This window comes from Anopheles moucheti, chromosome 3 (assembly GCF_943734755.1).
Source record: "Anopheles moucheti chromosome 3, idAnoMoucSN_F20_07, whole genome shotgun sequence".
NCBI classification, from domain to species: domain Eukaryota; kingdom Metazoa; phylum Arthropoda; class Insecta; order Diptera; family Culicidae; genus Anopheles; species Anopheles moucheti.
This window is the reverse complement of record NC_069141.1, coordinates 12,692,351-12,714,744: the sequence shown is the minus strand read 5'-3', so window position 1 is coordinate 12,714,744 and position 22,394 is coordinate 12,692,351. Positions and strand designations below refer to the sequence as shown.

The 22,394-nt window shown below is 46.4% G+C and overlaps 1 protein-coding gene across 2 annotated transcripts in view; it reads right to left on the bottom strand.

The window, feature by feature from the left end:
- The window catches only part of LOC128300739 (protein phosphatase 1 regulatory subunit 14B), a 37,484-nt gene extending 15,165 nt beyond the window's left edge, over window positions 1-22,319 (bottom strand). Inside the window, exon 1 of one of the 2 annotated variants that reach the window (XM_053036911.1) lies at window positions 22,004-22,319. The gene's annotated coding sequence lies outside the window, so the exon portion shown is untranslated. Of the gene's footprint in view, window positions 1-8,507; window positions 8,756-22,003 lie in introns of those variants that run through there. The other variant, XM_053036912.1, reaches the window with a different exon arrangement.
- Window positions 22,320-22,394: the final 75 nt, after the last annotated feature.

Genomic DNA, 22,394 nt, shown 5'->3' with positions numbered 1-22,394 from the left:
TTCCTATTGCGTTCAGAACACAGATGGAAGAATTACTGATCGTACCGAGTAGAGCTATAGATAAAGCGAAAAAAAAAGCGAAACAATTATCAACGCAACTTGTGCTAGACGAATCGATTGAAATGAAAATCATGCCAACCCAGCTTCCGTGCACAGCACAACGATGGAACCATTCTGATTCGCTTTTCTTCAATTTAATTGGCAAATCAAGGGCAAATGCGTAGGAAACCGAAGCAAAGAAACATCACCTGCAAAGCCCGCTGTACTCGACGTTCGAATCGATTCCATTTCATCTGTTCGTCTGTTTAATTTCATCCGGCCCGGATGGCCTTCACATCAAATCCGGTCTTGTCGTACGGGCCATATAGGCAACGCTACCTCGCCCCAAGATGCATGAAAAATGTGCTGAGAAACGGCACGCAGTAATAAGCCACCGTAAAAGGAATTTTATTTAGGCTAATGGGCTATATTAACCCAAACCACCGGTGGTATATGAAGGGAATCCATAAAAAAGGCACATATACTTGCAATAACCGTGACAAGCCACCCTTTCTCCAGCATCTTCCGAGCGATCACACACAAAGAAAGCCATCTTCCCCAGCACGAGGCTTAATGGCTTATTGCCAACAGCAGCAGCAAAAAAAAAGACTGTCGGCAACCATTTACGGATGGCACTCAAAAAAACAAAGCCTTATCCACACACACTCCACAAAGCACACCCAACGAGTCACACATTTGCAACAAAAGGCAGCCATCGATATGCGTACGAAGCTTATGCGTCCTTAATTATGGCGTCGGGCGCACGGGTAATTTTCTTAAAATCATCACCCAACACGGCCAAGCGCCAAGAGGGCGTGAAAAGGGAAATAGAAAGAGTGAGGGGGGAGTCCGTCACCCCAAAAGGGCAATGATGATGTCCGGGATGGTAGGACGGGGGTGGTGCACCCCCGTGCGAGAAGTCGCCACGCATCGTGGTTTCGAGATCGATACGGAAAGATTACGTTACAACAAGCTGGTCACGGGAGGTTGCCGTGGATGGGGCTGCATCCTTTGTGTTCATCGCGCCGGCGACGTTGGCATTGCGTTGCTGCGAGGTTTAAATGGTCAAAAAGCGTCGCCAGTCGCTGGAAAAAGCTTTTCGCTTTCCGTCCACAATTTGACGCAACCGGGCCGTTCGTTCCATCTCGCTGCCACTTCCGTCGTACGGTACCACACAGCACGGCCGAAAGATGGACGGTGACGACACACGATCTTCGATTAGCTCACAAAGGCCCTTGTATTGCACAATACTTTCAACAGCAAAAAAAAGAAAACAAAAAGATGAGTAGATTTATGCAGTACCTTACTGTAAAATATGGAACCACTCGCAGCGTCGTAGCGTATATGCAAATGTCTTAAAATACTCAACTGTCTCAACAGACTCGAGATGGCTCAGTTGGATTTTTCTTCTTTCCTCTAGCACAATTTTTCCCTATCGCTTAAATCAGCTGTGTCAACATTTTTAATGCAGCTTCAGAGAAAAATTCCAACCCACACAACCAACCCAACCACCCAACTTGCGAGTGCCAGAAGAATTTCGAATGCACAACAAAAACCACTGAGCGAATGTGCACGGATGGTAGTAATGGATATTTAAAATTTTGTTCTAAAAATACAATCACAATCGTCTGGCGAGAATCCGCCACTCGATAGTACTCTCGACTGCAGCCACGATACCGAGCGATATGCAACGGGGTTTGTAGAAACGTGTGCATGCAATATTAGTTAACAAAACTCCGATAATCAATGCCTAGTACAGGGTGTACAGAATCGACATCATGCATCGAACTAAACGAAAAGTCGATAGGATTCAAATCTGAGCAGCTTGGAGTTCACAAAGTTCCAAATTCCCGTAAATTCTGCTGAGCAGGACGGTGCCTGCTGGAACATGAAGTGCTCAACTCTGTAGAGGTTTCGAAAGAATGGCGTTGGAGGGAGTGCGTCCCAAAACATCCAGGACGTTGCATTTGGGAAGCGTGGGAATGCTCATATTGAATTTTGGAATCGTGTTGAATGTTGAAGTCTATCCCTGGTCATTTTGGACAACATCGTACGTGCTGCTATCTTGTACAAAAAAAGGAATTCTTCTGACTCAACCTCTTTGTGATGAATTCTCCCAAAGAACAACACCGGACAGGAAGTGCACAATACCATGCACATTTAAAAGCAAACAAGAATAGTTAAGTCAACTGATAACAATATCAGAACAGAGTATGTACATGGGGCAAGAATCAAGACGCGCCACTTGACGATGCAAATGTGTATTCGAACCCCTGTATATTGATTACCCTGTATATTCCGCGACGGCAATCGGTAATGTACCTAGTCACAGCGAATTCGAATCCAGCATTTCGCGTTCGACGACGTTGGAAAGAACAACCCCAGCGCAGAATGCTTATTTTCACCAGCTCCAATTGGCGATGCGAAAGCAGCGGGCAACGTGACGTTGCCGTGAGTCACGTTTTATTTTGGCACCGTTGGAGAAAGAAAACCATCAATTTTTGTTGCTTCAAACACACTGCCCGGCGTACATGCGGAAGGTAATGGGGTGGTTTCGTTGCATGACCGCAGCGCAACCGTGCCGCTTACTGCCACACAGCAGCTGCACACATCTGCTGTCGTACCGGAAGCGACAGCTGGTGAAAAATTGCTTTTCATTATAGGATTCGATTTGAGTAACGATTTCCCAAGAACTTTCAAGTGTGATTGCAAAGTTTCGTTGTCAAGTTCATTAAAAATGGAAACCTCTGGGGAGGGGGAAATCGTGTGCATTTGCCCCGGCTGTGGTATTAAAAGCTGAATGCTGTGTTTCAACGGCTTTTCATTAAACTTTGAGCGTGTGCAATGAAATTTCATTCGTTCTTATTGCATGAAAAATGACCATGATGTCTGTGTTTCGCTCCTACCGACAGCTACGAAACACATCGAGACAAAGGGGACCTGCAGTAGAACCAGTATGGGTCTCATCATGTCTCCAGTTATTGTTCCGTGCGTGATAGTATATGTTGCTAGTTTTTCCATTTTTGCTGTTGCTGACAACGCAACGAACACCTATCCATTACTAACGCCACCGGATTCCGATATAAGCTTTATTTTGAAAGCATTCGTCGAGCTCCGAAACCAGTGGTGTCCGACATGGCGCCACAAAAGACTGTTCGTTCTCAACTACAATCCGGAGCCACTATCCGAGGACATTTTGACCGCCATATTGAAGCAAGATGAGCCCCCAAAAATCATATCCAGTGAAGTTACGGGTCTGACGTACTGGACATTCGAGAATCGCCGATGTGCCGTTGTGATGGTTCGAGGATATGAAATATTGAGGGTGACTAGATTAAATTGTGCGAGTTAAGGTGTCGATTATTAATTTTTTGTACCTCTTTCCATTCTTTTCAAGGCGACGACTCCTATCTACTTCGGTAGTCGTTATATGATATTTCACCCAAAGTTGGAGCAAAACGTGTTCATGGATGATCTCAACAGAGGCGATGGATACATTCTCGACAAGACGTACCACATTCTGTACAACCGGACGGCAGTTGAGATTCATCACAAGAATTTCTTCACCAACCAAACCATACAGCTCGATCCGCTGAACATACGCGTACCGAATGATCTGATGAACCTTTACGGGCGTAAGCTGCGGCTATCGGTTCCGGACGGCAACCAAGAGATCATCACTTTTGACGCCTATCTCGGCCAAACGATAGCACAACGTCGAAACGCATCGTTCCAGATGGCACCAACGATGGATGTCGATACGGACTATGGTGTGGTGAACATTGGAATACCCTTCCAGGGTACGGACAAAATGATTGCTATTGGGAGTACCTTTGTCAGCGTGCTGGTGCCACGAAGCAAACCGAAATCAGTGATCGCGGTACTGATCGATCCCTTTGACTACTACAGCTGGATCACACTGTTTGTCCTAATTTTCGTTCTGGCTGCGGTACTCTCGTTGTTTGGCCAGTTTCTGAGCAGGTTGACCTTTTTGGAGATCGTCGTGGAGATGATGATGTGCGTGCTGGGAGGTCCGACACTAAAGTATGGCGGCTGGTTTGAGAATCAGATCATCACCACCTACTGTCTTCTTTCGATCGTGATCGTGTCCTCCTACCAGTCGCTAATCATCTCCTACCTTTCCTTCACGCGCTATCATCCAGAGATCAATTCTGCCGCAGATATACGCAACAATTGTATCTTCCCATACAGAACAGCATTTGCCAATTTCTTGGATTTAACAGTAGTAGAGAGTAACGCATACATGGAGGGTATGTGCTATACGTTCAATAGTCGCGACAATAGCCATATCACCAATCTACTGGTGGAAAATATGCGTACCATGGATCCGTACGCTCTCGAAGCTTACACACGCCATTACCGGGTCGCTGAGACAACGTTCTACAACTTTCATCTGCTGTACTACTTCTACAACAAATCTATCATACGCGAGCTGTTTCCGTTCTTCATCCACGCATTCTTCGAGTCCGGTTTGTTTGATCAGTACTACAGAAACAAAACTAGCCTCGCCCAGCAATACAAACAGGAAGTGTTTGTCATGCAAGCGTTTGGCGTAGGGGATCTTTCAATTGTTTGGTATCTGTACATCAGCGGAGTATTGGTTAGCCTTATTTGGTTTTTGCTAGAGATTGTTTGCTACCACTGCCAACGAGGTCTTCGATCGCTCGGCAAATGGATGAGAAAGCATGGCGGCAGACGCGAAGGGCACATCGCAAGAATAATGCGTTTCTGGAAATAATTGGGGAATGTATTGTCTGTTTATAGCGCACCATGTTTGATGTCTTTAAAAATATAAACAAAACTAGTGTAAACACACGCAAACAATACCGTACATCAGCTGCATGTTGCTCAAGCCGCATCAATGTGCTTGGTTTGCTTTGCGTAACTACAGTGCATTGCTCCACTGTTGGAGTACGAAAGAGCTTATGTTGCACATAAAAAGAATACATTAAACCAGATGCAAATGATCAACCACACCGGATGTTTGGGTTTCCGACAATCGTTGTACATAGAATCATGATTATAATTATGGTTCATAAAAACAAACTTGATTATTGCACAGGTTTTCACAAAACAGCAGAACATGGACAGTAGTAACAGCACCAGTATTATTGAATCTCCAACAAAACAACACAATTTCCTGCATTTGAATCCGAAAGAAATCAATTACAATATGCAAGAAAGCATAACAATTTCACCAATTCTCGTGATGCTTTTTTGTTCGCCATTCGATCAACTTTCGTCGATGTCCACTGGTGCGCGATTGATTTTGTTCTTCGTCTTGCCCTGCGACTGTGTCTGTTAGTCTCTCCCTCTTAGTGTTGGAGATCGCTTTCGATTGCAATTTTCCCATTTTCCCGGACACCACCGGCCGAACCAAACCAACCCATGCGGCATGCGGAAAGTGTTGGATTGTCTTTAATTATTTGCCCCCCCGTCAGTTGCACCCCAATTCCGCATTTGTGCATTTGTCGAAAAAAGGGAAACATTGCTCACACTAAATCGAGCTATTCGGTGCGCTTTTACTCAGAGCTTGTGACCGGCCATGGCATTGTGGCGTGGATTGTCTCGAATGGCGAAATCAGCAACGTTATAAAGTTTCATCGTGGTCGTTGGTCGTTTTTGAACCAATCTCTAGCTAAAGAGACACCCCGAAAAGTCGAAACATACAAACAAACCCAACACAGAACTTTGTTCGTTGAAAAAGGGGGCCACAGAGTCAAGAGTCGCGTCGAATGACCCAGTTTCTAGGATAGCGGGTCGAACTCCCAAGATAGGACCGTTCGTTCCCATACAGGCAAACGACAAACGCAAACAAAACCTAGGGCAAACATCTCACAAAGGGAACTATTTCTTCGGGGTTTCAAACTAGAATTGTTTGATGAAATTTAATAGCTCCAAAGGCGACGAATTCCCCAACTGGAAAGGCATTTCAACTCCAGAGCAACCACCAATCACCTAAAGACCATCAGCAGGCTATGCAACGAGCTAAATGGGTGTGCAAAACATAATAAATCATGCTCAACAGCAGAAACGACTGTGTCGAAGATTGAACATATTGATCGTAGATTGCCAAAGTCCACCGACAGAAGAGTCCTTGGGATGAATGTTTATAGCAGCAATACGAAAACCTCACACACAAACACAGCGAAACCTCCTCGAGGAGAGAGAAGGGCAAATCGAAACCCCCCAAAAAATACTGTCCAAAACATTCAGGTCATGCAGCTGCAGAAAAAAAAAACACCCAACCCTTAATCAACCTGAATTCGCATCTCGTCCGAGCGGACGTCGAAGTATCTCATTACCATTTCGCATTCGGATCGAGGGCGTCCGAAAGATTAATGTTGACGCTTGCGTTGAAATGTGCCGAAATCTACCAATTAGATTTTTGCTGCCTTTTTGCGAGATTGCTTTAAACGTCTGGGCCTTTCCCGTGCCACAAAACTTGGGTGCGAATTTTTTGGCAAATCCTTTCTTTTGGGCGGTTCTATCGAAATGGGGTCTTTGCTTCCTCTGCCCTGTGGAGAGAAGCTGCAAACTATGCCATTCACTAGGAACGGAAACTAAGAGCCTACCAAAAGCCTACTTAGTTCCTGCCAACAGGTTGTGGCTGCGCATCGGATGAGCCCACTGGTTCCTGTTTATGGGTACAACGGTGGAACCGGAATTTGACTTGATCTATCCAACCACAGCGACCACAGGCAGAAGGGCAAACGCTTCAGCACTACACACAACCGAAAGTAGAAAGAAACCCATCGAAAGCTGGATTCTCGGGAGCGATCCGCAACCCAGTACTTTCCGAAGAGGTTGGGTGGCCAGCAGAAGTCAAACCCAGGGGCGAGGAAGAGGCAGGGGGAGGGAGGGAGGGGCGACACTGCAGACAGAGATGCAAGACACACGGAAAGGCATCGAGGCACAAAGATCTTTTCACCATGCGCCGCCACTTCTTGGCGTGATTCGCGATCGCACCCCCCCACAGGGGGAGAAACCCTCAACACACACACACACACACATGGGGAGTCCACGCTTTTCTTGCTCTTCTTCTTGCTTCGATCGTCACCATCGTAACGCAACACGGGGTAACACACAACAAAACACACTACACACAATAACACGCCTCCCCAACCCCTCTCTTTTCTCTTCCTTCCTTCCTTCCTTCCTTCCTTCCTTTCTTCTTTCCTCCCTTGCCCTGAGCCACGCAACAAGCATCTGATTTGGCCCACACCGAAAGGAAACCGAATGGACAAGCATCGCTGCTTTCTCCTCCGGTTTGATGCGAACACTGTGTTGTGTTTTTGGAGTGTATCTCTCGTACGCGACCGATTATTGGGGTGACGGAGATGTTGGTGGGGTGGGGGGGTGGGGGGGGGGGGGGAAGTGAGGTTCTTTGATCACCGAAAGCAACAACAATAGGCGCACAACACCACACAACAACTAACAGCAACATCATCGCTAGGCACGCGGTGAACAATGGAATCGGGCAGGGGGTGGTTGTTTTCGGGCCCGCTCGAGTCGTCCTTTGTCATCTTCATGCCCCGCTGTTGGGCTGGTGGCAGCTCAGTGACAGCTGATTTTTCTACTCGCACTGGGATGGAAGGAGGGGGAAGAGGGCTGTCAAAGGGTTCGCCTTTGAGCCACGGCACACCTTGCGCCACATTCCTTGGAGACAGTGCTCCAGGGGCGCCGTACATAGCCAATTGGGTCTTGCCGATGGTCCGCAGTGTTTTTCAACGCAAATATGCCCACATACACACACACACGGACGCACACACACACGGTATACTACGCACGGTAAGGTTTAACTATATTCACGCAGCGAAATTCTTGTGCCTGTTTTTTTTTTGGCACCCGTTCAATGCAGGAACCCTGTAGCTCTGTGCGCCATCAGGGAAAGGAAGCGCTTTCCCGTTCTCGCGCACACATTTACGTTGCGGGACTGGATCAACTGGATGGGGGGGGGTTGTTGATGATGCTACCCCGAAAGGTTGTTGTTGCTGATGCACGAAGATCTAGCTGGCACAATGTAAGGCCCCCTTTCTCATTCGCTGTACATCCACACACACACACTCGCTCTCTTTCTTTCTCTCTTTCCTGTGCACTGGGGTTGCGGAGTGTTTTATCTGGAAGCCACCCTTCGAGAGTCGGACCACGCGGAGTTTGTTGTACAAAGAGGGGAGGGTGGAAACGTTTGTATTCACACACGCACGTCTGAACGGACCACTCTAGCGCAATCTCTGAATAGACCGTTTGTTATATAGGTCGGGATGGTGGTGTGGTACCGTACCGGCGGTGTACCAGGATGGTGACTTACGCACTGTAAAAGCTCTCTTATTCGGCTCACTATGAACACTGGCGAGAAACATAAAAACCGACAGCACAACACGGCAGACAGACCTACAGGACACCCATCGTGCCCCAAGTGCGGTAGGGTTGAAGATTTTGCTCACCTTTTCACACCAAACTGGCCAAAACACACACAGTGACACACACGCACGCACACAACCCCTCCGCTCCGGGTGGTGGAGTGATAGCGCGGGGAACAGGTGTGGACACGCAGACAGATGATAGGATGATCAGCTTTTGCTTCTTCTCGGCGAAACTTCACCGCGGGACAAACCAACAACACACAACACAACAAAACTCCACCGAGGGAAGAAAAGGTAGCGAAAGAGCGAACACACACACGCACACAAACACACACTCACTCGATGGTGCAACAGAAGCAGAAAAAATAGAACCGGACCTGGACAGAGGCTAACCGCAAATGCCGTGAGATCGTCGAACGTTTTTGGTGGCGTGCGCTACTAAATCTCGCGAACAGCAGAAAACAAATGAATGAACCGGGAGCTGCACGGATCGAACGAACGCCACAATCCGAAACCGTGTGCGAGCCCCCGCGAGCGTGAGAGTGAGAGAGTGAGTATGTTGCTGAACTGTTTGGCGAGAAATGAGCTGCGTCTGCAAAGCTCCCCACGTAACAGAAACAGATGGTGAGAGAAAGAGAGCGAGAGAGAGAGAGAGAGTGAGAAAGAGAGCGAGAGAGATGTACGAGATTGCTCTCCGCGGTGTGATGAAGAAATGTGCGTGTTCATGCCGCACAAAGAGTGCGCGTTGCAGAAGCGGTCCAGATTGTGTTGGATCGGGTTTGATCGGGGTGGTCCGGAAAGTGGTGGGCGCGTGTGTAATGGTAAGGGATGAACGCATCTTCAACCCCCCCCCCCCCCACTTCGGTCGGCGAGGAGGGTAGGGTAGTAAATTTGAGAGAACTCATTATCCCTCTCGTTCGCACAATCTCTTTGAGAGGCGTTGGGTCTGCGCGAATCCAACCGGGAGAGCCAAGAATTGGGGAGCCCTAGCGGGAATGGAAAAGAACAACAACAACCAACAACCAACAACAAAAATAAAGCACAAGCACCTCAACTAACGCCGGGTTGTGGAAACCACAAACTGCCCCAATCTTTGTTTGTGCGACAGTGTGAATTAAAATATAGAAAATAATTACTCAACAGCCGAACATCCCCTTTCCCCGATACAAGCCGCGGCAAGGACGGTGTTGCCGAAACGGATGAGCAGCGGAAGCAACTTTCCTGCAATCAGTGGCCCCCCGCTCGACAATTCATTCATTCCTTTCGGACCAAGCGAACCTTGCGATGACACAACTGCATCGCTGTTGCCGGCTAGATGCACCGATAAAGCAATCGTCCCGCTGTACAAACACCTGCGCCCGGCCAGGGGTGGTGCGATAATCCAATTACACAAACAGCAGCGTTCGGCAAGAAGCTAGAATGAAGAAAACTGCACCAACCCACACACAAAAAGGAGCCATGCAGCCATGAGGCTTCGTGTTGGTGGAGTTGGTGGCGTCCACCACCACGGCGGAAATGGCTCAGCTGCCCAACACGCTCATCATCCTCTCCACCTCGGTGGAGGGGGAAACTATGAAGATATGCAACAGCCACAGCAAACCAAACGAAACCGATATCGGTGGTATCGGGTCTTGTACAACGGCGATAGCTCGCCAAAGGGGCGTTACACTTGGATGCATCAGGCCGGACTGGGAAAGCTCGCCCCGACTCGACAAGGCCGGTTGTGTATTGCGCCTACCTGTCGATAACATTCTTCATATAGCGTACAGCTCTATAGCGCAGTACGCAACACATATAACAGTCCAGCCCAGTTCTATACGGCAATGACCTGAATGGCATGAAAATGCATTTAAACAGCGTGTACCCACAATCGCCACAATTGCTGACCAACACAGCAGACACGAGGAAATCGGAATTACACGTGCCATCTCCATCTGTTTGATAGCAGGCCTCGAAGGAGCTGGATCTTGATAAGAATATTGAAGTTCCCCCCAAAAAAAAACGTTGCTGAGCTGAGCAGCTTGGGCAAACAAAAAACCCCAACCAAGCACAATCGCATATAGCATCAATAATCAATCAAATGCACCAAACTAGTGCTGGACCAGCTCGCTCAACTTCATACGAAACTAATGATTTACCCAACCCTACTACCCACCCTTAAGCTGGGGGTTCACGTTTAGCAGTGAGGTGAAGTACGAAAAACACAAAGGCGAACACTGCTGAACAAACACATTCTGCCGAGATCGCTTTGGGTTGGAATTTCATGCCCATGGACAGCGTTGAGGTGGCGTTGGTGGCGAAACAACAAAAAAATTGGACAACCAACACGCGCGATGACGATCCTCGCCAACAACTTGTCATGGTTCCCTGCTCGCTAGGAATTATAACCGGTGCTCCGTCGCCAACCGCGACTAAGGCACCAACAAAGGGGTGTTGTGTGGTGCTGTGTGGAGGAGGAATTCCGCGGTCATAACACCTAACTTTTCTGCCCTCATATTTCGCCATTAAGCCACGAGGAAGTTCAGGGCGGCTTCAGGCTTCTAGCCCCCGGTTTGTGCCAGAGATTGTGGTTACGTTAAGCTTTCCACTTGGTATGATATAGGCAACGACTTCCTTCCCGCGCGATACAATGTGAAGTAAACCATCGGAACACTTCGTCTAATAGATGTGTATTTAATTATCCCATCTTTTGCGATAAGATGCATAAGATCATACTGTTTGAGCATTCAAACAAGCGGCCCCCACTCCGAAGAAAAGCTCCAAGAAGCTTGTTCTCCCTGGAGTGGTTGAATTTCAATTTTACGATTGCAAAATGCTTTCCACACAATTTCACAAAGCGAGCGGAGCAATTAATCTCAATGTATCACACGATGACCGATGACTCATAAACAATTCCACCGGAGGTCGTGGGTTTTTTGCTGCACATTGCTGCCGGGACATTGTGTTTGCGGGGTGATATCTTCCCAGGGCGACCGTCAGATCTCCGTCCTGCAAGTCGTCCGGGCGTTGTTGTGCCCTGGCACGGGTAGTAACTTGGAGTTCCCCCCTTCTCCCCCCCCCCCTCCCTCATCTCTTTTGGTTTGTTCCGTTTCTTTTTTCCCGCCGTACGCGAACTCGCGCACTGTTTTCCCAAAGCCCATCGTTAATTACATCTTTATGCAAGTGGAGCAACAAACAACCGCGACTACCGCTAAGAGGATGGTAATAAAAGTTATAGGAAGAAAGCAACAACATCTCGTACACGCGCGCTCGAAGCCTTTCCTCTGAACTTCACAGCAGCTGAGGTGGTTGTTCTGCGCCGTACACCACAAGAACTAGCCAAAAGGCTATGTTTTCCCACACCGCATGGGTTCTAAGCGGTAATAGACGAGACAACAGCAACAGCTAGGGGCGACGGCGGGGATTTGTTGGGCTTTAAATGATTCGGAACTGCGGACACTGCGCCACCAGCTCCGGTGAGCGTGAATTCAATCCAAGTGCATGGATCCGTGGCGGATCGCGATGACGATGAGGGTTTTGATGAGGCCCTTCGGCGGCAGCGAATCAATTCTACCCTACGGTACGCACTGCAAGGGAAACCGGGCGGTTACCGGGCGGTTTTGAGCGGAAGGTAGACAAGACATTAACAGCTTTACTCTCATCCCGTTCCTTGCGGGCAATTCCAGGCACTCCAGTACTGCTACCACGCGCATACTGGACGTGTAATAAAAGGAGAGCAAAGAGAAGCGAGCAGAGAAAAAAAAAGCTACAGAATCGTTTATTAACCTTAACTTGATCTTCCGGGAAGGCAAACGCGATGTGGCGAAGTGGTTGGGGCTCGGGTGCGGTTTTGATGCTTGTGCACTTGGCGATGAGTTCTTTAACACACGCACCACCATCATCAGAGCATGTGGGACCGGTACTGGCAGACGCGTACGGGCAACCTTTCCATTACCGACAGGGCCGTGATCCGATTCCGTACCCAGTTTCCCGGCCACACTGTTTGTTGATATGATAATAACTTCAATTACACCATTAGGCGGCCCGTTCCTTGGCGTAAGGAAAAAGCGACCGTGATTACGCACCGTCCCGCCTATCAGCGATCGGTAGATAGCGTGGTGCGTAGCAGGGCAAAGTCTTTGTTTGTTTAACGATTTCCCCCGACGCAATTGAGGTCTTGTTATCTTGGTTTTCACCTCGATTTGGCACGGGCAATGGAAATCGCTGCGGAAAACTGTCCTCCTGCAATGAAATCACACGCGACAGACATGACCGTCGTGTTCATACCCCGAACATAGCCTCACCAACAGTGAGCAGTAACCGAACCAACCATGGTTATGCTTTGGATTTGTTCCGAAAAGTCCGGATAAAATTAAAACCATCACCAGTTGCGTCACCGATCGCCAATCGGGTAACGGTAAGACGGACGGAACAATCGCCCAAAACAGCTGACGATCAGCGTCACGATCTGTCTTGTTTTCGGCCCGATTCCCGGGATCATTACTGCAGATCCGACGACCGATCTGCTACCATGATTGATGGCTTATAGCGGCTAATGACTCTCCGCCGGTCTGTCTTTGGTCAGCTTAGCCTCCTTGTGAGATATACACACGACGATTTTCATTTGCCCATCGTCCGTTGTGTGAATTATGCTGGTGGTCAATTCCCGTCCCGGGATAAGCAGTTGCCCGATTTACAGCGGATTCGGGTTCTCAGGCGTAGATCACGCCTGCCGGTGAGAGTAGGCTTGCCGTCCGGGAGATTTTGCTATGCAACCGTGCGCCGGCATGACTGTTCGACTGTCAGCTTGGTTGCGAGTCGCATCGATAACCTTTCGAATTCGTTGCCAGTTGCACGACGGGCTTTACGCGAATGACGAAAGGTGCCCCCTTGCGGTGTGGCGCGTGATGGAAAATCAACGAAGCGTGCACGCGACGTTCGCTCGTGATGCAATTTCCACCTAGCCCTCCTCCTAGACCTCGATCGCAAAAGGATCGGCGAATAACAAAAAAACAAAAAACACTGCACACTCAAAAAAAAAAACACAAAACAAGAGTCGATTTTCATAAACAGAAACCTTGAAGTGTATCGTCTTCGGTGAAGTCGGGGAGCTAACACACCGAGCGGAGTGTTGTGATGGGGTTGCACAGCAACCGTTGCCAAGCACCAGCAAACGATTTGCGATCGGTTGATTGGGAAGCATTTAATGATTCGTTTCTTGCTGGCGGTTGGTAAGCAGCTATCGGTTCCTTGGTACGGCTCGACCTTCTTTGGCATTTCGAACCGATCCCTCCCACGGGGCACGGGGCAGTGTAATTGCATCATGTAAAAAAAACGAAGATGAACCAATGCATTACGGCTTACAAACAAGTAACAATGCGAAAGAAAACTGGCTCAATGCCGCACCGGTATTGAATGGGTAGTAAGTGATGTTGAATGTTTTCTTTGGCGCTTGTTTCAACACCCAAAAAAGGTGCTGATGTGCCAAAGGTTCCATCATTACTTCCAATTTGTAGCACGTGGCACAAAAAAAAAGAATGGAAAATGAAGAAAAACGCTGCTTTTCCTCTAAAGGCTTTGAGTTGCAGTGCAGTTCAGGTGATGTGTCAATAGGGGGTGGTAGTTTTGTTGAAGCCTTTTAATAATTAGCTACATTTAGAACACACCTTGGAATGGACTGAAAGAACATGCTTTCGATTAAACTTTTTACTGTTTGGGGAATTCACTAAGATTACAATTCTGAGCTCATCAATACAATGGTCTTGCACTTTGTTGGCGAAGATTTGTCCCATGCATGATAACCTAACTATTTCCCAATTTCTACAAGTCCAAGGTTACTATCATGCCAATGATCCAGGACCTCGTTGGAGTTTGTTCTTGTCCCGCTCATAGTTGAGCACGTCGTGCTGACATGCCCAGATCACCAATCCATTTCTAGGAAACTCGGTCCAAGGCTGCTCTTCTCCACTCCTCACTCCATCTGTTCTCCGACAGGTCCTACAGGTCCTGGTAGGCTCCTAGTGAGCACTAGTTTGAATACCTCCAATACATTGTAATATTGGCTGGCTGGATGGATTTACAAGCCTATTGAATGCTAGAATATATCCATCGTCCAGGATCGTCCTGCAAAACTCCATGCCGAGAAGGAATCTGGCTATTTCGAAGGATCTTGCTATCCATCCGGAAAACCTTCCTGATCCGTCAGTTACAAAACGATTGTTTCCGTTTGGAAGACTTTTGATGGAAATTGATAATTTAAAAATAAATAAAAACTTGGATGAAATCAAAGTTCTTTGGCAATTGGTTATTGTTTTTTTTTCTTACGAACCCATTCCGATTAGTATTAGCCCCATTCGAGGGGTTCGAGTTTTAAATATTATCCTTCGGCTCTCTCAAAGCTAACTTCTACATATTAACAATTCAATATCTTTCAAAGAATTTTCCTACACGATTTGGGCCGATCTATCAAGTCCAACAATCCACAACCAGCTTTTACCTCAAATCAGTGTTGATATTCTTCCCTTCCGGCGCTTGAATGACTAATAAGTGGATACATTCACCGGAAAAAGAAAGCTCCTGCGAACGGAACACAGCTTGCCATTACGCAATACATTAGGGACGAACACGGGCAAAAGGAGAGAACAAATCCCCGAAACACGTCCTTCCTTGCGCAACAACAAATAGCTTCGAATTTGGTGGTGAAAAACACAATCTAATAAAAGCTCGGCTGAAAAATTGGCAAAACCCAATTCGTTCCGAAAACGGGCCACTGGCTGACCAGCACACACAGCCTCATAGCCACCGGCAATCAGCCGAATGTTGAAATCACATCACGTCGTTCCGAGGCGCGCCGATGTATAGAACTTCCTCGAGGACGATTTATATGTCACTCGAGTTGTGTTGGCGCCACACGGCACATGGAGCAGATCCATCTGGGAGTGTAGTAGGGGAGTGGGTGGGAGAGTTTGAGTTCCGACTTCTTCCCAAGGAAGACAAATATTTGTGGCCACCACCCACCACCCCATCCACACTCACTCTCGTCCGGACACAATGCACAAAAAGTTTATCCGGGTTCGCTCTTTTCAGGGCATTCCCATTGAACGATGGGAAGCAGGTTGGTGATGTATTTTTTTGCTACCTTATCCATATTTACAGCACCGACAAACACGACCGAGATAGTGTCAACGAGCAGCGAAGCACTTTAGGAGCGTCAGCAGCAACATCGGGCGCACGATAACTCGATGACTCCGGCGTTGCTCGACGAGACATCCCGTTTAACGAGACGACCGGCGTCGCTGTACGCCGTTTCCCGAAAGTAGATTATAAATTCTAATTTGCATCGTAAATTGATCCACAGCGCTATGCGTTAGATGCAATTTGCATACGGTGCAATGGCCCTTAAATTGCTCCCATCGTCGGGCGACCAGGCGACAGTCGAGCCCGGTAAGCGAAACCGGTATTATGTTTCCATCTCTAGCACTGCGAATATTAACATGAATCTAATATCTCTGCTAATAGTTCTGCTGTGAAGTTACTGTCGTCAAACGTTCCGAACCTCCAACGACTCCCAAATGCGATCGTTAAACCAATATCCACCGCATCGTATTCCCACCCACACGTTAAGTCTCGCCCCGCCGGGTCCGGCGGCATAAGGCGTAAGGCGATTAGCACGGAAATAGCCCGATCGTAACCAACGCATGACCTCGGCACATCGTCGCACCGGATCACCTACAGCGCTTACACTATGGCGTCTTTCCCGTTCGGACCTGTATGCAAACAAACAATCGGCTTTCGGCTTTCCGTTTATCGCATTCGCCGTACCCAATGCTTTTGCGTAATTCCGCCACGAAGGGACACGGGCGGGGTTGGGTTGGGTGGGAGGAGATTTCCCTGTCAGTGAAGGGATTTGGAAGATGGTCTACAACCGGGCATTGCTTAACATTCCACACCTTCTTAAACGTCGCTCATCGACAACGATGAACGGCTTATGCCGGTGGAGGCTTCATGTCATGTCGGCACACAACAGACAACTCATTTCGAGGATTCAAACCGATCAAACCGACAAATCATCGGGCGCCTCCATCGTCGTCCCGTTGTCCATCCGCTCGACTTCTACACACACACACACACACTGTGCGGCTTCCTCGATCTTTCCTTTTGGGGGAGCTTTTCGTAAGAGCCGCCGCCACCCCAAAGCGGCACACCATAAATTGGAAGCACCAGCTGCAAATAGCAGGCAACTTGTAGTGGCGTTTCTTTGTTGGGCGTCTAGATTTTTGTACATTTTGTTGTGGATCATTCGATTAGCTGCAATGTGACACAATTCGGTCACATTAATGTCAGCTGTCAGCAGCAGCAGCAACGCGTCGTGATGCGATGCGGCATTGTCGGGAACTGTTCGTCCTTGAACTTTCATACAATGGACGCCCAATTTCAAGTTGAGCTCGATGGATATGATAGCATAGGCACAGCTTTGAAAAGTGTCTGCAAAACAACATAAGTGGTGTTAGGAGTACAAGTGCAAAAATGGGAGCCATTTCTAGGTTCTTTTAGACACGGAATTTAGCGGTGGAATCGTTGTCACTTTCTTGATTTTGTTCCAAATGAATTTGGTTCTGTGGAAAGCTTTCTTTACTGAGTTATGTTGGAAGATTTTGCAAGTTTGTTTTTTAATTAAGAGAGTCTGGTCTGCTCAATGGTCTCAAGTTTTCCTTTCATTCTATTTTCACTTAAAAACCCTATGATAAATTAATGCACTAACTCAAACTACAAGTTGTAGGAATATAAATTCACTTCTTAGAATCATACCCTTATTTAAATTAATATTAGAAAACCAGAAACAATGCGATGTTAGAGAAATTCTTAGTAATGGATGAGATCTTAGGGGCATTTTAGAAGCAAATAGATCTAGGAGTTGTGGTAAGGTTTGGGCTGTGAATATTTCCAATGCCTAGACCAGCTACATACAGTTACCGTGTTAGATCGTAAAGCCAAAGGTGGTCCCCAGAAGTTTCCTCTTCCTAGTCGCGGCTAGGGGCTTCTCTAGCGCTAGCTTGAAGCGTAGACATGCTAGCCCATCTTCTTGGTGGTTACAAAGAACCACCTGAGAGTTTCCATCCACACCTCGGTTGGCATGCAGGAGCGTAGCATGTTTGGGTGAGAGGAGTATGTCTCAAGAGGAAGAGGAAGCTAGTCACGAACCAACTATTGACCGGAACGGTAATAAATGTCTAAACTGGACAAAACTCTACAGTGACGTTATCGTATTCGTATTCGTCATCGTCACACAGTCTAGTCATGGTAAACATAAAATCTTCATTTAATAGACGCCTTTGGTTCAAAATTTATCGAGCAGGCGAATTAAATCTAGCGCCATGATCAACGATCTCCTACAACGCAAATGTCAGTAGCATTGATCAACGTCGTTTGAAACAGTTGATGGTCACCAATTATTGGGCAACGCTTCCATCGATCGTCCATCGAAAAGCACCAACTCGAACCAAACAGAACTGAAACATTGGAACGGCCTCGCGTCTTGGTCGGTAATGGTCGGCGTAAAATTAAATGCCAAACAGATTTCAAAGTTCATCACCATGCTCGTGGCGGCCGTTAACAACATGCAACATAGCATTCATTCTTTTCCTTCGCTTTGCAATTTAGCAAAGCAACATTATGTATGCTTCGTCGAGGCGCAGAAAGATAGCACACGTCGGTTGGTTTGGTTATGCTTGGTAGAATTTTTCCTCGCTGGGGCTTTGTGTTTTGTTTAATGCTCGGCCGGCGCACAAATTTTCCGTTCCGAATCGATTGTACGGTGGCGTATGGGTTTTCGTTCTTCTTCGGCTTGGGGCAGGAAATGTTTAGAGATCGCGGGGGCTTACAATCCCCCATTCTAATTACCATACATTGGCGGCCGTCTCGCCCGTAAGCCGTAGTGAGTGGTCTGGTATTCCCACACATAGCTGCCGAAGAGTTGGTAGAGTTCCATGTAGTGCTAAATCAAGTCTACGATTGTGTCCGTCTTGATAGACCTTTAGCAACACTTACACGCTTACGGTGAACGGGAGACATTTACATACAAATCCTGGGGGAAATAACAATATTTGCGTACGTTCCGCTTTCGCCATCAGCAATTCACTGTTGCCTTGGGGGTCAGTTCCACGGTATGCACAACGATACTGAATACTATAACACTAGTAGTAACAGAAGTTTAGTATATTTTCTCCACAAAATGTCCCAAAATGCCTTCAATTCGTACTAGTGATGTGCACAATGATCGAGACTAAATGAATGAGTGATTCAAATCTTACTAGAAAGTTTACGGTTTTACGGTTTAACTCTTAACAGCGACCTTCATCTCATTATTTAAAACATGATTTAACTCATGAGTTAGTTAACTGAGGATTTAATTCTTCAAGGCGACTTTCAATTCACTATTAAAATCTCCCTCGTTTTTTAAAATACTTTAAATCCTTTTATGAGAGAGTTAAAGAGTTAAATATTTATTCTAACTCACAATAATATGTTTCAAATGAGTTACATTTTCCCTCTCTAATTCATACCAATACGATGATCATACTTGTTGATCATCAAAAGTTATTCCGAGTTCGGAACAACATTGATTACTGACTCATCATTGCACACGGCACAACAAAAGGATAAATGACTGTGTTCCTTGGAATCTCTTTGTTATAAGCCTGGTCGATGATCAACGCTACGTTATTATGTTGGAAGCATCGTTTTCCTTCATTCATGCACACAAAGCTGCAGTTTAAATATTGTTTAGGCTGTAAACATTTTTAAACATACCACATAATCTTTCTTTTTATCTGCTATTCTCCATGATAGCATTCGATTCGTTCGCATGGGATTCCCACTCTTTCGTTGCGCGCCCAGCAATCAAACTGAACTTGCTGACTACAAACAGATCCATTCTCGACCTTACGGGGCGTTTGCATATTTATTTGCTTTCCCACTTATCGCCTGCACCCGCCGCGGGCTTGTTTGCCACTGGCCGTCCCGAAAGACACCGCCCAGACCGTAATCTGTTATGTCGAGCTCATGCTGATTCATCGTCAAACATTGCCGGAGACCCGTGGTTGCAACTTCTCCCATGCATGCGCGGCGGTACTGCAAGCAGAGCGCGCAACGAAGTCAAAAGAATATTTACAATCATTTAAGGTCTTCCACCACTGGCTGGTGTGCCAATCCCCCAACGGCCTGTCTGGCCCACTGGTGGTGGTTGTTTTGCCTACAAATTGATACCGTGGCCACATGCACACACAGACACAAGTGGACGGGAGCACTCTGGTCTGTTCAATTGCACCACCCTTCTGTGGACAGACGTTAGTGAAATCGTGTGAATATGTGCTTCCTTGAGCTCTTCCTGGTTCGTAGCAAACAGCCCCCAAGCGTGTGTTTTATTTTTTGCTACCCCTGTAGATTGCATGAACAAATTGAAGCAAAAAAATCTCCTTATTTGTTGTAAGGGTGGAGAGCGGTTTAGTCTCATTAAAAAATACGCCGTATCAAAACAAAAAAAACGGAACGAAATGGAAAAATGCAAATTTACGCTGAGACAGTCTGCTTGACGGTACCATTCGCGACAGAATTTGCAGCCCATTTGTTTACGGAGGACGCTTTTTTGTTGTTGTTGTTGTTTTATCCATTGCAATTATTCACACCACAATTGCAAACTCCACACTTTATTCCAGACCACTTCAGATCTCACATTCTAAACGGGGTTATCACAACTTTGGTAGTACGAGATTTGGAACAATTGTTTTAATTTTCCCCTGCGGACTCCATTGGGAGCCCGTCAGAAAGAGCATGTTTTTAGGTTAATTGCAAATTACGTTAGCAGATAGTTGGAAAATAATGCATATTGAAATTGATTTTATGCGTATCGTTAGTGGATCGATCGGTGCTCCCCCAACAAATATGGTGGTGCCACCTTCACGGCCATAAGTCCTTGTACGAACTGACGTAAATGCTATCAAAATTTGAAACTTGTGCTAAACTCGATTAAAACATCGAACCGAAAACGGGGAGCCACTCTGTGAGATTGAACGGCATGGGATAACACACCTGAGACACCGGGAAACATTCTCAGAGGAAAGCATGAATTTGTATGAGAATTATGATATTGTGCGAGAACCCAAAGCTTTAAGCTTAAGAATAATATTGATAAATTGTTTGCATAATCTTTACAACTATTTGATAAATTCTCCCCCAACGGAACGGTGTCAAGTCCGAAACGAAACCAATTAAGCACGCTGTATTTTCGAAAATTAAATGTTCTAATTAATTAATCCAAAGTGGCACAATCTGGGCTCATTGAGCAGCTCCCCTGTCGTCCCGCTTTGCATGGATGTATGGTTTTGGCGTAATGAACTGTGAAATGTTTCACCAAGATTGATCGATAGCATGGTAAGTGGAGCAAACGAGTGAACCGTTCAACGCCTAATTGCATAAATTAGGCGTCTGGTGATATTGCCAACATTCTCCGGACGGAAGTGTCACGCCGCTTTACGATGCCATCTCACGCTTGTCACAAGTGCAATGGACATCACGAAGCAAAACTTATATTATTTAAGGGGGAGTAGTATAATTTGCGCTTAACAAATTCTTTGGCGTGTCTTCTCTAAAAGCTAAGCAGTGTCGAAGGAACGCCAAACTTTACCCGGCCGGGATATTTCGCACAACCATGCTTTCAAAGTTGGCGGACATCATTAGTCAAAAATTGGAACTTTTAATTTGCTGTAGCATTAAACTTCGAGTGTTTAAACATTTTTTTCTATCATCGTACTTTGTCGTAGTTATATTGAAAAGAAAACCCGTATTAACATATTTTTTAGGCTGCTTAGAGTGTGCTAACCTCTATCCCACTAGAGTGTACTATAAATGTATTTAAAATTACAAAAGTAATTTGGTAAAAAGTGCGGATAAAAAAAAGTTTGGAAAAAGTGTGTTTAGTGGTTGGCAATAGTTTTAATATGACCTCGAAACACAAATAAAAACTATTTAACCACATTCTTCTAACACCTGCTACAAAAGGAAATAAAAAACAGGTGAAAAATGACATTTCACACAGCTCTCGGTTCATCTCTCAATGGCTGTAAACAATTCTTCACAGCAATCAAATTGTCTAGCCTACTCCGTTCTGATAACGCACGAAATCTCTTAATCGCACGCTCTCCATCTCTCTCACACGCGCTCTTTATCCCTTTTCTCGAGCTAAAAATTGTGTAGATGGCTTTTACGCAGGATCAAAACTATTTCAGGTGTAAACACGACGCAAATGTCTGGGCACTGCATAATTTTGTTCTCAAACGTCTTGGCTACTGTGCTCAACGAAATACTGATGCACATCTTGTACCGCCCGGACTACACAGCCTCAAACTGTTGCAGCGAAAAGGTGTGATTTAATCGCCATTTTGTACCTGCGCGCTATTTTGCACGTGCGGGCAACGCCACAAAGCTTAGAAGAAAGGTTGTTTTTTTTAGTAAAGTTGTAAAGCGTACACACTGTGGGTATCTTGTTCGGTTCTATTAGTATTGCATTTCAAGTGATAACGTTTATATTAGTTCAGACTTACCTTCACCGGATGGATGCCGAGTGGGATGTTTTATCTGCTTCAGATAACAATATTTTGCACTTTTCTGGTTGTTTTTCTATCACTTATTATTCTTCGCCAATCGTTAGCGTTATGTAGTGTAGCTCCCACTAATGCTTTCTCTGCACGTATAAACCATAAACACTGAAACTACTTGCTGAAGAGTAGCGAAAGAAAGAGGATGCGATGGCATAGAGATAGCCACCCACCCAGCAGTAGATGTAATATGTGTTTTATCACCAAAAGAAAGCACTCCCCCCAACAAAAACGCACTGCAACGCACCTCTTACCGACGCGACGATAGATAGGAAACTGAAGGAAACAAATGGACTCTGGACCCGAGAACGGTGAGACGATACCACGTTCTACAGTG